This window comes from Zosterops lateralis (assembly GCF_965231275.1).
Source record: "Zosterops lateralis genome assembly, chromosome: 3".
NCBI lineage: Eukaryota > Metazoa > Chordata > Aves > Passeriformes > Zosteropidae > Zosterops > Zosterops lateralis.
This window is the reverse complement of record NC_139764.1, coordinates 85,660,402-85,675,846: the sequence shown is the minus strand read 5'-3', so window position 1 is coordinate 85,675,846 and position 15,445 is coordinate 85,660,402.

The window sequence follows — 15,445 nt, the reverse complement described above, 5'->3', positions numbered from 1 at the left end:
GTTAGTTTCCAAATGAATTTCAGATTTTGATGACCACATATTTATTCTTCCAGGAAAAAGAAACCAAAACAAAAAACCAAAACAAACAAATAAACGACAATAACAAAATAACCTCCAACACTTTATTGCATGCCATCAATTAGCTTGCTATCGATTATTTACAAGCACTAAAAAATTTAATTAATGCCTCAGTGTACTGTAAAAAGAGAAGACATCCAAATCTCTTGCCAAATTTACTGGCAAAATCTTTATTTATATTATGTATGGCTCTGACTAATTATTTTGTATTAAGAAGTGAGCAGCAATTATCAGCCCACGGCATCCAGTGGTCCAAGGTAAGATAGTGTTATCTTTTGATAGTCTGATTTTTGTAAAAAAATAAAACCTGTTACAGACAGAAGAAAGACAACAAAGAACAAACACCCAGTCCATTTAAAGCAGAACGCATGTAGTAAATTCGGATGTTATATTGAATTATAAGCCAACAAAGAAAATAACAAATAAGCAAATTCTACTATCTAAAAAGTATAAAAATTATCTCAATGTAATCCAAATGAGTAAGAAGAAATTACTTCATTATCTTAAGCATAAGATTCCTCCTGTCAAAGATCTTGGGATGGTAATTTGCTATGTCTGTCTTCTTCCTGAAAAAAATTCTTTTTGTCAACCCTGCGACCCAAGGAGAGTCCATATGTGACCAGTATTTCGCTGCTCCATACCCCTGGTAATGTGGTTAGTATAACTTACACTAGTTTATAAAGCAAGCAGCCATTCTCTAAGACCAAGTGGGTCACTCTTTGTTTTCTGTACTGTCACTGTTAGGGCTGAAGATCCTGTAAAGCAAGTAGAAAAATAAAATAAAATATATTTCTACTTCTATTCCATACCAGCCTCAAGATTCCTGTGTATCAGGCCAATTACTCCCTTCCTTACCAGCCTTGAAGTTGCTAAGTACTTGACAAAACAGGGGTTATTGAGGATCCCATCAAAGAACAAAGATGCATAACAGTACACTCCCCATAAAATCTAGCAGCAACTTCTTAGTCCTAAGTGGTGATCTTGGATGGATAGGGGACAATTTGGGCATACCATTCATGAAATTATAGACTTTTCAGTTCTCATAGAAGTAAAGGGGAGTCAGCAGAACTGCCACCGTGGACTACTGAAGGGCAATCTTTGGCTTTTTAGGAACCTGGCCAAAAGACCCCATGGCAGACAGTCCTGAAGGACAAAGGAGTGAAGGAAGAAAGATTTTTCAAGAAGAAAATCCTGAAGGTGGAAGAATAGGCCATTGCTATGTCCCAAAAGACATGTCAGTGGGATACACCAGCCTGGCTGAACAGAGAGCTTTGGATAGAACTCGGGGGAAAAAGGAAAATTTATGTCTTTGGAAGAAGGAGCAGGCTGCTCGTAAGGTTGTTGTGAGGTTATGTAGGGAGAAAATAATTAGAAGGACCTATGCCCAAGTAGAACTTAATCTGATTCTTCCATAAAAGACAAGAAAAATATTTCTCTAAATACATCAGCAAAAAGGAGGGCTAAGGAGAAACTCCATCCTTTACTGGATGCAGAGGGAGACAGAATGATAAAGGATGAGGAAGATGCAGAAGTACTCAGTGTTTTTTGTGTCTCAGTCTATAATAGTAAAACCAAATCTCTAGGTCAGATCCCTAAGCTGGAAAACAGAGATGAGGAACTGAATGAATCTCCCAGATTCAGAGGGTAAAAGGTTAGTGAACTGCTACTTAGACACAAGTAAGTCTATAGTGTCAGATGGGATCCACCCAAGGGTACTGAGGGAAGTGCTCACCAAACCACTTCCAAATCTTTATCAGCACTCCTGAATGAGCAGGGAGGTCCAAGTGGACTGGAGGTTAGTAAATATAATGTCTATCCACAAAAAGGATTGGAAGGAGGATCTGGGGAACTGCAGGCTACAGGCAGTCAGCCTGCCCTCAGTGCCAGGGAAGGTTATGGAATAGATCATCTTGAGTGCACATACATGGTGTGTGTGATCACATAAATTTCTTGGTATGTTTGGACTGATACCTTTGTCTTTTAGACAGTTGTTAAAATTTTAATGTAAGAAATGACAATACATCCAGCCCTCCTATGAGCTATGATAGGGCTCTCTTGTTCTGGAAGCATCAATGTTATAGGCAGAGGCAAATTTTCTGAAGGGCTAGTCTCTTTAGAAAGTGTGGAATTCCAGGGTACCATTTCTGTCATTAAAAATTACTTTTAAAATGATCTTTAAAATTATCACATACTCAAGTGTGACCAACACACTCAAGTGTGAAGAAATGGAGATGTGGACCTCCACAATCAGTACCTGAATTCCACTCTTTAAAAGGAGGTCATTTTTCCCCTCTACTCAGCACTGGTGAGGCCACACCTTGAGTCCTGTGTCCAGTTCTGGCCCCTCAGTTTAGGAAGGACATCGAGACATTTGAGTGCATCCAGAGGAGGCAACGAGGCTGGTGAGGGGCTTGGAACACAAACCCTGTGAGGAATGACTGAGGGAGCTGGGGTTGTTTAGTCTGGAGAAAAGGAGACTCAGAGGTGACCTTATCACTCTCTACAACTCTCTGAAAGGTGGCTGTAGTCAGGTGGGGGTTGGTCTCTTTCTCCAGTCAACAACTGACAGAAGAAGAGGACACAGTGTTGAGCTGCACCGAGGAAAATTGGTTGGATATTAGGAAAATGTTTTTATGGAAAGAGTGCTAAAGTACTGCAATGGTCTGCCCAAGGAGGTGGTAGATTCACCATCCCTGGATGTGTTTAAAAAAAGATTGGATGTGGCACTCTTGTGCCATGGTTTAGTTGAGGTTTTAGGGCATGGGTTGGGCTCAATGATCTTGAAGGTCTCTTCCAACCTACACATTCTGTGATTCTGTAATTCTGTGACTTTAAATGCCAAAATCTTAATTTTGCCTTACTTAACCCAAGCAGAAGTTCTTCAAAAAATAATTGCAAAAGTTAGAGGAGAGTAGTGAGTCAGCATTCACCAGATGATCTGTTTTACCTGCACAGGTGTTCAGTCTTGGCGTGTGTTCTCAGGGAAGTAACTGAAGTGAGCCTTTGCCTTGGTGTAAGATTCCATGACCTTGACATTTCGCATTGAATCATTATTTGCTATAGATCATTAAAAGGTACCAACTCATGTCTGGAACATAGAATTTTGTTGCTTTGGGTTTTTTTCCATATCTATCATTAGGTTGAAGCAGTCATGTAAACATAATTTTAGGCTTTGTCCAGTGATCAGGAAGAGAAGACATGAACAGAAATTTCCTAATCTAATAATGCTTTCTAGTGGATATAACACAGAACATTCAGACAGTAACAACTTTTTCTGTTAAATTCAAAGGCTCTAGTTTCACTTCCTGCACAAGATCCAGCTAGGATCGGTGTTGCATTCATAAAAGTTCCTCAGAATTAGCATACTGCTCAATACGGAAAGCTTTTACAGCTAAAAAACATTGGTAGATGACAATATAAAATATTCATAATCAGCTGTCATCTTGATTTCAGTGGGACGACTCACATCAAATAGATCTTGTAAGTGTTTAGGATCAGCCCCAGGCTCTGTCTCTAAACTTTTGTTAGGCATAATCAGTGTCTCACACGCAGAAACATTAAGAGATTTTTCAACTATGGTAATGTGTGCAGTAGCATATATTATTTTTTAATCTTGTTTCTAAGAATTACATTAAAAAAAATTAAGGAAAGGTTGAAAATCTAAAGTTTAAATAAGCATTGAACAGATTGCTCAAGGTGGTTATGAGATCTCCATAACTGAAGGATATTAGGAGTAGAAAACCCCCTCTGGGGTAGGAGGACAGATTACCTAACTTCTTAAGGTCCTTTCAAAAGAAAATCATGATGATTGTAATGTCTGTGCAGAGAAACAAAGTACTTCTTCCTTCCCCAATGGTGCTGCAAACCTTCAGTCTGCAGGTCATTGAGGAGAAGATCTCTTGGTTGTCAAATTGTCATAAAGAAGCAGATAAGTATCAGCTGGTATTCAATTGCAGGCTGCTTCCTCCCTACAGCAGGAAAGAAACACAAAATTAATTGAAATTGTAAATGAAAACCAATTTGCTAGCCTAGTCCTGAGCTCTGATCACATCCTTATTCATGAAAGAAACTTTCATGTTGCAATCTATCCCATAGGAAGAGTATAAGGGGATTGAGAATATACTATATAATGGTTCTACAAGGCCTTATAAAGGATCAGAGTATGTGTGTATCTATATATATAGATAGATATAGATATATAGGTATATAGATATATAGATATAGATATCACTATATTTGAAATCATATTTATGGAGACAGATAATTAAAAATTAGGATATGTACAGAATGTGTCAAATATGGTTATTATAAGGTGAAATGGCTTCTAAAATTGATTGGGCCATGACCAAATAGCATATGTCCAAAAGGGTTAGGGAAATAAGCAGAGAAATTGAAGAAGCTTTGGCAGACATTTTTATGTACTTCAGCTTTTCAAAATAGATCAAGTGAAATCTGACATGACTGGAGAGCAGCCAGCATAATGCCATTATTTTAAAATGGTCTAAGGAGAGACAAGGGAGGTAAAGACTCACTAACTCATTGGAATTCTCAGAGGACATGGCCGTCAACCTAGACAAAGTAGATATGCACATCACATGGACTTTCAGAAAGCATTCAGCAAAATTCTGTGTTGTAGGTAGTCTCAGTTGCAAAGTCAAGAAATTAATTAAGAGCAGACATATTAAGTTGAATGGAGTAAAGCAGATGTAGTAAATTCATGCTGAAAGTAGAAAATAAAGTTAATAAGGACATTTTTGATAAAGTTAGCTGCTAAAAAAACCAAATGTATAAATGAGATGTGACACAGCTAGGCTCCAACACTGCACTCGTTCCAAGGAGTCTTTTCAAAGGAGGTGCCTTGCTTGAGATTGACTTGTTAATGTAGATCCTTTGAAGTCTGACATGTTTGTAATACTATTGTACTACCCTCTGCTGTCAGAGCTTCCTCCAACATACTGCCCTTCTTCACTTTAACACAGGTGAATTTTCATGTTCATGAAAACATTTTCTTGTCATCCTCAGAAAAGAATTACTGTTTATATGCACCATGAGAAACTGTAGCATAAGGTTCCCACACTGTCCTGCAAGATGGAGGGGAAAGAACATCAATTCTGTGTCTATACCATTCAGTCCATGACAACTTTATTGATATTACTAGCAATGGAACAATTTTATATGTGAGGGCTGTGCCACAGGCTGAGATCACAAGTGTAACAAATAAGCATATTCCATTGAATTGTTATGCAGTCACAACCTCTGGTAGAAAGTCAAGATAGATTTCTATTTGTAGGAAAGCAAGAACTGGCTCTCATCCTGATTAGTAATTCCTTGAGCCATCCAGTCCTACAATTGTTATTTATGTTTCTACACTGCTTTTAAAGATGGAAGAGATGAAGAAAAAACTGCAGAGCGATATATCAAAAGCTTTTATACCTTGAGTTGCCATCACCAGTCTTCCCTAGGAAATATACTACCAACAAAGCAAGGAATTTATTATTTATTCAACATTTTCCACAACATTAATGAAAGACTGTATAAAATATTCCTTATCAGTTTTGATATTAATATGGGAATTAGTTTGGGATATTTTATGAGTATAATACAGTCCAAAAAGAATAAGCTATATTTCTAAATAATTAAGATTTTTTTCTTAAGTTTTGTTTTAATGAGCAAGTGGAGCTTATCCTCAGCAGTGCATTATTTCCCACAGACACTTTATTTTTTTAAGTTATTTTAAATATTTTAGCTGATTTTGTGTTTTAAGATGGCTTTATTCTCTAAATGTCCTTCTTGAGGATGTGAAGAAACTATCTAGAAAATCATATGTTAGTGCAGGTCTTAAACAGGCAACAGGTTATACAATAACTGAATGTACTAGTCACCAATTTTGTGATTTTTAACATGGTCTTTATATCAGAAACTCTAAAAAGGTCAAGCAACTCTATAATATATATTAATTCCCTTTCTGATGATAATGTGTATGTTTTTCCATGCCATTTGAAGAAACAGTATTGGTGGCACCAGATTTGCTTATCTGCAGAGATCACGGAATCATGGCGTCAAAGAATTATTTGGGTTGAAAGGGGCATTGAAGATCAGAGGATGTCCTCAAGTTGCCCCAGGTGAGGTTTAGATGAGTTATTAGGAAAAATGTGTTCAAGAGGTGTGTGACTGCAGCACTTGGGGATGTGGTTTAGTGGTCAACACCGTGGTACTAGGCTGAGAACTGGACTCAGTGATCTTAGAGGTCTTTTCCAACCTTAACGATTGTCTGATTCTATACTGTAGTTTCAACCCCCTGCCATCATCAGGGACACATTTCATTAGATTCAGTTGCTCAAAGCCCTATCCAACCTGGTCTTGATTGCTTCTGCTACTCTGGGCAACCTCTTTCAGTGCCCCACCAACTTCACAGTAAAGAATTTTTTCCTAGTGTATTTAATAATTCAATTATTCATTTGATATCCAAATCAATGACTATACTAAAATTTTATCTAAGGTCTATGTTGTTCACCTTAAAAACTGATTTGTGAGCTTCTGAAATTGACTGTTAAGCTCCTTAAACTGACTGTTTATAATATATAGTACTAGTAATATTTAAGTCAATAAATTAAATAAAACAGGAAAATACATATCTAAACTGATTATGAACAATCGCCTACGTGCAAAATATATTGACCAAAACTTCTAAACTGGGTTAAATCAGCTCCTTGTGGAGATTTGCATATGCTATACACATACAAGTATAGTTCTATGGTTCTTTAGAGTCTCCTCCAAAAAATTGGCCCAAAAACATTTTTAAGTATTCTATCTCAGAAATTTTTGTCCTGTTACCTATCTTTAACCATCAAGATACTGTGTTGTGTGAGGCATAGTTGGGAAGCTGCTGGCAGAAGGGGCTGCAGAGGGGCACTCTGAGGAGAGGCCAGGGCTGCTCTGTGCCAGACACAGAACGTTCAAGCCAGATCCAACCCACCCACCACAGGGCACAGTGAGCTGTGGACACCTCGCAGAAAATGTATTCAAGAAAGGGTTTAAAACACTTTACAAAGGGAGAATGGAACAAAAAGTGTGGAAAACAACCTTGCAGACACCAAGGTCAGAGAAGGAAGAGAATAAGAAAACATCTGCAGCCTCTAAGGAAGTGCATGATGGAGTAGATATCCATACACACAGAGCACCCTACATTAGAGAAGTTAGATACTCCTGGAAGTCTGTGGACAATGGAGAGACCACGCTACAGTGGGGAAGACTTGAGGATGAAGTGGCAGAGAGGAGTTGTTGCTGATGGCTAGTTATATGTCAGCTGGGGTGAGACAGGAAGTAGAGAGCTGGGAATGAACAGGGTGAAAATGTTGGGTTTTGCTTGCTGTTATCCAAATCTATTTTAAGTGACAACAAACTTAATTAAATCTCCAAAATCTGAGACTACTTTGCCCATGACATCAACTGGTACGAGATCTCCCTATCTTTAACCCAGGATTTTGCATCTTATTTTCTCCGCAGCACTCTTTAAGAAAGCATCTAGATGTAGGTTTGGCAGCGAGCCAAGGTTGGCCCACAACGTACCTATGCTTAACAGGATCTTCCTTTACTGAGAGAAGCAACTCTAACTACATGAGTAGGCAGAAGAAATGACACTGAAACATTTCTATCTCTTTTCATTGTCTCTAGATGGAGCTAAGATTAAACAATCAATTTATCAAGCCTAAGGTTAAGTGAAATGAATTCTGTTGTGGTTGGCAAAATGAAAGTTAGAAAAGAAGCAGAAATTATTAAAATTTAAGTGTTTCAGATTTACCTGATTAGATATGGTGTTATTTCCTATAGCTGACAAACATCATCAGATTAAGTTAATTAAGAAAAATGTGATAGGTATTGCACTGGGAAGTGTTAAAAGCAATAAGCCATCAGATAAGGCATCTTCAGTCAGAGAACATATGCAACATACAAGACTTTTGTGAACCTTGATCAACACCTAAAAGGTAACAGGCAGCAAGGAATCGCTTTGAAATAAGAGCAGCTTCTGCTGTTTCCAATGGAGAGATACCAAATACTGGAATTCATGAGGCAGTAAAACAGAAGATTCTGTTTAAAATAGAAAATGGAAGTGCTTATCTATTTCAGTCTGTCTTTGTCTTTAACTTCTCTCACTAAAACATGGATATTTTAAGAGTCTCATGGCACTACCAATATAGTGATTTATGCATTGTCCATCAGTGTTCCAACAGCCAAATCTAAATGAGAAAGACCATAAAGAAAGTTTTGTTATTTTACATTTTTCCCCATCATTCATTTAACAGGTTTTCTCAGGCGATCATTTGTAATACTTTCTGACCTGCAGTTATGATATCTACCTGCTTCCTGCTAATTAACAGACATGTCCCTGTCTTTTGCACCCAGTTTTCCCCTGAAAATCAATTCCCCAGCCATGAACTTTACTAATAGAAGATCCTAACTCAGTAGTATTGAAATACAAAAATAAATGCAGTAGAAGAAGTGAAGATGACTTTGCAAAGAAGCCCATGTTTCCACAGTGTACTTCATCACTGATACTCACAGCTTCTAAGGTCTATTAAAAAAACCATCTGTATCACAAGGATGTATTTGAGGCATTTATACCCAAAGAGTTAGAATAACAGCAACTTCCTTCTTTTCAGTTTTTTTTTTCAATGTACTAATAATATTTGTTTAAAACTCATTCATAAACATGAACTGTGTATACACAATACAGAAAAAACCTTAAAAACCCCAAAATGAAAGCAGCAACGAAAACCTTCTTTTCAGCCATATATATATCCTAAATTATTAATTCCCAAATGGTAGTCTTTCATTGCTTGATGCTTAAAAACATGTGTCTGAACTTCATGCACATGTACTCTACAGAATTGTTGCATTTGGAGAAACTACTGAATTTTAATTTTTGATAAGATATTGAATATTAAAATTAAAGTAATGCCCAAATGATGTCATCTTTATTGAAATGGAAGTAGTGGAGTGAAAAAAAGGAATTAGAAGAAAGTAAATACCACAGGAATTTATGTCGGGTATTCCTTTTGTTTTGCTTTTAGTTGTGAAAGAAGAAAATAGATAAATGTTTGTGTTGTTGAAATGCTTAAGACATAGCAGCAAAGGGAATCATTATAACATAAAGCAAATATTGCAAATATTTAATAACTCATAAATTACATTGAGACATAAATAAAAGCACTCAAACATTGCTTTCAGCAGTTCAACATGCTACAATATTTTGTTTGTTTGTTTGTTTAGTTTTGTTTTGCATTGTGCTTATTCTTAATGCATAGGAATCTTAGATTTTAAAGGATGCAGAAAATAGCTAGAGTCAGGGTTAGTGGCTTTTTTCCCTTTCCTTTTCCAAGTGGAATTTGAAAGCTACACCTCAAGGTTATTTCTCACTTAGCCTTTTTTAATACAAAAACAGGAAGAATTTTAATGTTCCCATTTATTTTCTTTGAAGAATATTGATGAATATTAGCACAGAATTGCCAAAAATTCTCCAGCCAGAACAATTAGAAAGACTCCTGAATAATAAGCATTTAACAGTGCCTTTTCCAGCCCCTTTTCAGTCTTAAAGTACAGACTGTTTGTAGCCTCAGTGTGTCCCTGAATGTTTTCAGTTGGAGTTTTAACTTCTTGGTTTTTTCAACAGCAGGTATAAGGGTCATTCTACAACAAAGTAAAAGGTCCCTGTGCACCATAAAGAACTTCTATATCCTATTAACCTCCATGAACTGTTAGAACACCCCATGAGGCAATTAGGATATCAAGGTAACTCAGCAGCCAGCTGAGCATTATGTTTTTGGGGATTTTTTTTTTTTCCAGGAATTTTAGGAAAAGAACTTGATCTAATCCTTGTTTCAGGAAGCGACTAAAGACCTATGGCACTGACATTGAGAACAAAAACTCCAGAAAGCCTACAAGATATTCAATGAACTATTGAATATTTTTACTAATCTTGTCTCCAGTAAAGAAGTGAACTATTTCCTCCTTTATTTATACACTTAATACTTACACTTTCAAAAATTTTTTTAAAGCTCTAAAAGTTCATCTCAAAAAAACTGCACTAAAGGCAGACAATGTAACAACACATAGAAAGTAATTTATGTAGAGCAATCCATTGATTCATTTGTTCAAAATGTCTAGCAAGACTGGTGATGTCCTATGTTAAAAGTACATTGGTATTCCTAATATTCTCACAAAATAGGCACTTCCTACATAGCTATAAAGTACAAAACCCAAATAAATAACTCCCAAAAACCCAAACAGAAATAAGTATTTCTAGCCCATGTATAGGTAGACTTAATTTTGTTCCAGACTTTGCTTATTCTCTAATAACTGAGTTTTAGAAAACTAAAAATGTTCATGCAGTCATTTCACTGAGGTATGATTTTTTTCCAAAAAATTATTTTGTTCTCTTCTTATTGCTTCTATTGCTATCATCATCACCTCTCCTATGAACTTCCATAAATGTTATATTCAGCACACCTTGAAAGTCTGTTTAAGTGACCCTGAACACCATGTACGTGGCCAGCTCATCATCTCAGTATGAAGCTGAATATCCCACAGAGAATATTTTACTTGTCAGATTTGAATGACAGAGGAAGCTGGAGATAGAGCTGTTGTCTGTTTCCAGCCTGTCTACTCTTGCTCTAGTTGAGCAGTTCAAAAGTTTGGCTCATTGTTTCCTAGTCACACTTGGCTTCCCTAAACTACATCTGCCTCTTCAAAATGTTCACATACCTTGAAAGAAGACTCATTCTTTATTTAAACAAACAACAAATAAAAGTATTGGCATGCAAGTAATCAAATGGAAAGTTAGAGTTCAGTCATCCAGCAGCTTGAATCTAAAAATTACTTGCAGTGGTTTTACTTGTACATAATTAATGCCATACATATCTTTTTAGATGAGATTTTTACCAAAAATTTTCATCTTTTTTATCTGTCTTCCACCATCTAGCTGCAGTTAATATGTGGAAAATTTCTTACCCTTGTAATTATTTATTGTTTTAAAATTATGGTTGCAAATACCTGGTTGGTTGAATGGATGAGGTGTTAAAGAGATTCATTCTATTTGTCAGTCATGTCCTAGCAGCATATAGACCTCATGTTCCACAGACTGCTACAGAACATTGAATTCTTTCCTTTTTTTAACCTTGACAAAAATTTAAAGCAGGTTTCTCGACTTCAAAGGAAAGGTTTATGTAAGACAGATTTCATATTAGTATATCCCTTCATAATACACCTGTCTAACATTAAGAACATTTTATGTAATTACATCAAAACAAACATTTAATTCATATAGTTGTGAGTGCTGTTTTATTTTGTGGGCCCAGGTATCCAACAACATTCCAAAGCCAAGTAAGCTTTCACTTTATCAAGTAAAAACATTCATGCTCACCTACAATCAGCATTAGAGGAGAACTCTAACTAGCAAATAAAAAAAGAGAAAGGAATGCCACAATAGTGTGGTTGCTTAGAATAGGAGAAACGGGGAGACACAAAATACTCAATAGTATGGAAGAGAGAAAAATCCACCTGGAAAACTCTGGGAAAAGCTGGGAAAATTTCCTCGTTAAGCTTAATAAGTTGTTTTTAAAACTAATCCTTCTATCATTTAAGCTTCAAATTGAGAAATATTTTCAATAATTGTCCAGATATTCACAGGGAAAAAGTTTACACATTTTTTCAGCAAACTAAAGGAACAAAACCCAACTGTCTTTATTTTAGGGGCAATACAGAGTTAAAAGACTAATCATTGAAAATAAACTTTTAAGAGCAACTACAAATTAAAATAAAGCCAAAGCCAAAGTGTCCAAACTTAAAATGTAAAATGATAACTAAAATCTTTGAGGGTGTGGAGAAACAAATCTTGAATTTTCAGGAGTCCCTGGAGTTTCCTGAAGACAAATATTATAATATTATCAACGGTCTGTATTGCAGAAGGATGGATTTTTCTTATTTCTTTTTTATCAGTTTCTGTTTTCCATGATTTTAAAAGTGGAAGCTACTAGACAAAGTGAAGTTCTTCAGAGAAAAGGGTAAATTGATTCTGCTGGGAAAAAAAATGTACCAGGGGAAAAAATTACCAAAACTAGCAAGATATCACCAATAAAATAATCACACCAATAGCAGAAGCAAGTCACTTTTAAACGTGGAGATTGCTAAGAGGAGTAGAGAAAAGGCATTTAAGTCATTAGGGTGATAGAAAACTGGAATTTTAGTCTTAATAGCAGATCATTTTTGCAATTTCATGATCTCAGGGAGGTATTATTAGATGGAGACCCTGAAAAATTTGTATCTTCTCTTTCAATCAAGAAAATTATGATCTGAGCCGTTAGATGTCTGAATCTTTGATCTTAGTAAGACTTAAACTCCTGGACTGTTAAGAAGACTTTGAAAAAGAAGATAATACACAGAGGAATACAGAAATTGAGAAAATGTATGACACAAATTGGAAAATGTGAATTACGGCACATTAATATAAAAACATTCTTCCACAAGGTCATTGTTATATGGGAGGAAAAAAAAAAAAAAAAGGAAGGTGATAAACCAAATCCACCTGAATTTCAGTATGTCATGTGCCTTTGTGGCCAGGAGGGTCAATGGTGCTGTGCAGTGCATCAGGAAAAGTGTGGCCAATAGGTTGAGTGAGGTGATCCTCTAATTGACCTAGTGAGGCCATATCTGGAGGCCATATCCATTCCGGTCTTCACAGTCTAAGAAAAACAAGGAGACGCTGGAGAGGGTTCACTGGAGGGCCATAAAGGTGATAAGGAGTCTGGAGCATCTTTCTTATGAGGAAAGATTTTAGGTCCTGGACCAGTTTAATCTGGAAAAGAGAAGATTGAAAGCAGATTTCATAAATACATATAAATATCTCAAGTGGTTGCCGAGAGGAAGGTGCCAGACTCTTTTCAGTGGTGGCCAGCAACAGGATAGGAAGTCTAGGCCATAAACAAAAACACAAGAAATTCCACCTCAACATGAGGAAGAACTTTACATTGAGAGTGGCACAGCACTCAACAGGCTACCCAGGGAGGTTGTAGAGTCTCCCTCTCTGGACACACTCAAAATCCACCTGGATGCATTCCTGTGTAACCTGCTCTAGGTGACCGTGCCCCATTCAACCCTAAAAGTTCTGTGATTTGGTGATTCAGTCAAGAGTTTAATGCAGCACCACACTGGAAATATTACAAAGGGGGAAATCCAGAGATTAATAGAGGAATTATAAGGTGAATAGACAGCTTGCAACAGAGAGGATGCAAATAGGAAAAACTAAAACAGAAAAGTATCAGAATGGCTACCAACAAATCAAAGATCAGCTCAGAGATCACTGTTATATAATAATTTCATTAGTGATACTGGCATGGATATTAGAAACATAATAATGAAGTTTGCCAGAGATGCTATGTTGGAAATGTCATCAAGCAGTGCTTAGAAATAATATAGAAAGAACCTGATGACCTTGAGAATCACAGTAATAGACATCAAATTAAATACAGATAGTACAGTGCAGTGGTTCGGCTTTCCAATGGGTGCAGTTCCGGCCAGCCCTGCCGCCACTACATCCAGGGGCCACTTTGCCAGAGGCGTGGGCAAACTCGACCACGGTGCGGATAGTGCGCAGAATAGAAAGGCGGGACTCTCAGGGTGTGCAACCAAGGGATGCGTGGTCCCAAGGCAGCGCTCCGGAGAGAGACGCTGGCCTCGAAATGGCACGGCTTTTTATTGAGTGGGTTACAGGGGTGGGATTGCGTGGGACCAATTACAACCTTTTGCCATCGTATAATGAGGGGATGCACAACTTTTGAACCAATAATAGGTAACTTGGGGAGGAGGAATACATGATGAGGGGGTGGGGAAGTTATATAACTTAAAGATTGACACTTAACAGAAAGGTGGTAAACCACTATTATGGGATAGGGTTACCAGGACAACCAAGGTTTTGGCGGGAAAGTCTGGGGAAAGGGGAGAAGGGGAGAAGGAGAAGGAAGGAGAGAAGGAGAGGGAAGGAGAGGCCATCTTAAACAATAGTAATAATTACAAAATTATAAAACACAAATTATAAAACCAAACTGGAGCAATGAAAACCCAATTGGAATTGAATTTAAGCACCACCACAGTACAGATATAAAATCACACACTTTATGATTAATATACAAATTTTTTTTGTCAGTAGAATTGTCAACCAAAAATTGAAAAGGAAAAAGACAAGAGTTTTAATATGGGATATCTAGAGCTGCCAGCATTTTTTAGCTGTGCAAGAGAAATATATGTGTAAGGGGCATCAGCTGATAAACTTTTCAGTGTGATTAAGGAAATATTACTTCTAACAAATATATCTGTCAGGATACAGTCTTGGTAAATCAGGTTTGAGAAAAAAGAAGTCAAAAGGAATCAAGCAGAGGAAAGAGATAATATAATCATGAGGAGAAAGTAAGCAGAAGATCAGAAATGCACAGGTTTTTACCAAATCTCTAATATGAATTCCAGTCAAACCAAGTGTATTAAATAAGCTTCAATTGAAAGAGCTTTTTAGAATGCATTCTGTAGACACCTCCAAGTTCTCACTTAGGAAAGCACCTTTTTAATTTACTTCATTTTGCTTTATATTTACTATGAAAAGTTAGAGAGGTATGTCAATAAGATAGGTAATGAGTTTATGAGTTTATGAGCAGAGCCATAAAGAAGATCTGTTGGGGAAAACTCATCTGAAGTAAGTTTATAGTGCTAAAATTATTCCTTTGCTAAAATTATTCAAAATGCTAAGCAATGCATTATTAACTGTATTCTGCTGGGTGATACATAAAAACATTCTTCTAGTAGAAATATTGTTATCCACAACACACCAGCCTGTAAATTGCAGCCAGCTTTGTGAATGGTTATATGATTTGGGAAACATGAATCCATGTTGCAATGAGCGACTTATTATTTTCTTTTTCTGGGTTTGCTAAAAATTTACTGCATTAAAAATAAATGTGGAAATATATTGAGTTGTGATGGCTAAATCTGATGGGATCATCAAGACATCAAAAAAAACTTATGGGAGGAGAACACAAAGCCAGAATTCAGTATTTTGCTAAATCTTCCAAATGTTAGAAAAAGTCAGGTAGTCTCTGTGTAGGTTTTATTGGAAAACCAGATAGATTGAAGTGATAGTACACTAACTGAATGTATGGAGCACGTCTAGCTCATTTAGGTGCTGTTTTATCTCCTTAGATCCTTAAAACAAGGGATAACTTGAGGGAATAAGGTATCCCAGTGGGAAATTTATGTTGTATTTAGTTTCATTCTGTCAAAATAGCTCTGTATCAGCTTCCAGAATCAGGACCTTTGACCTATGCTG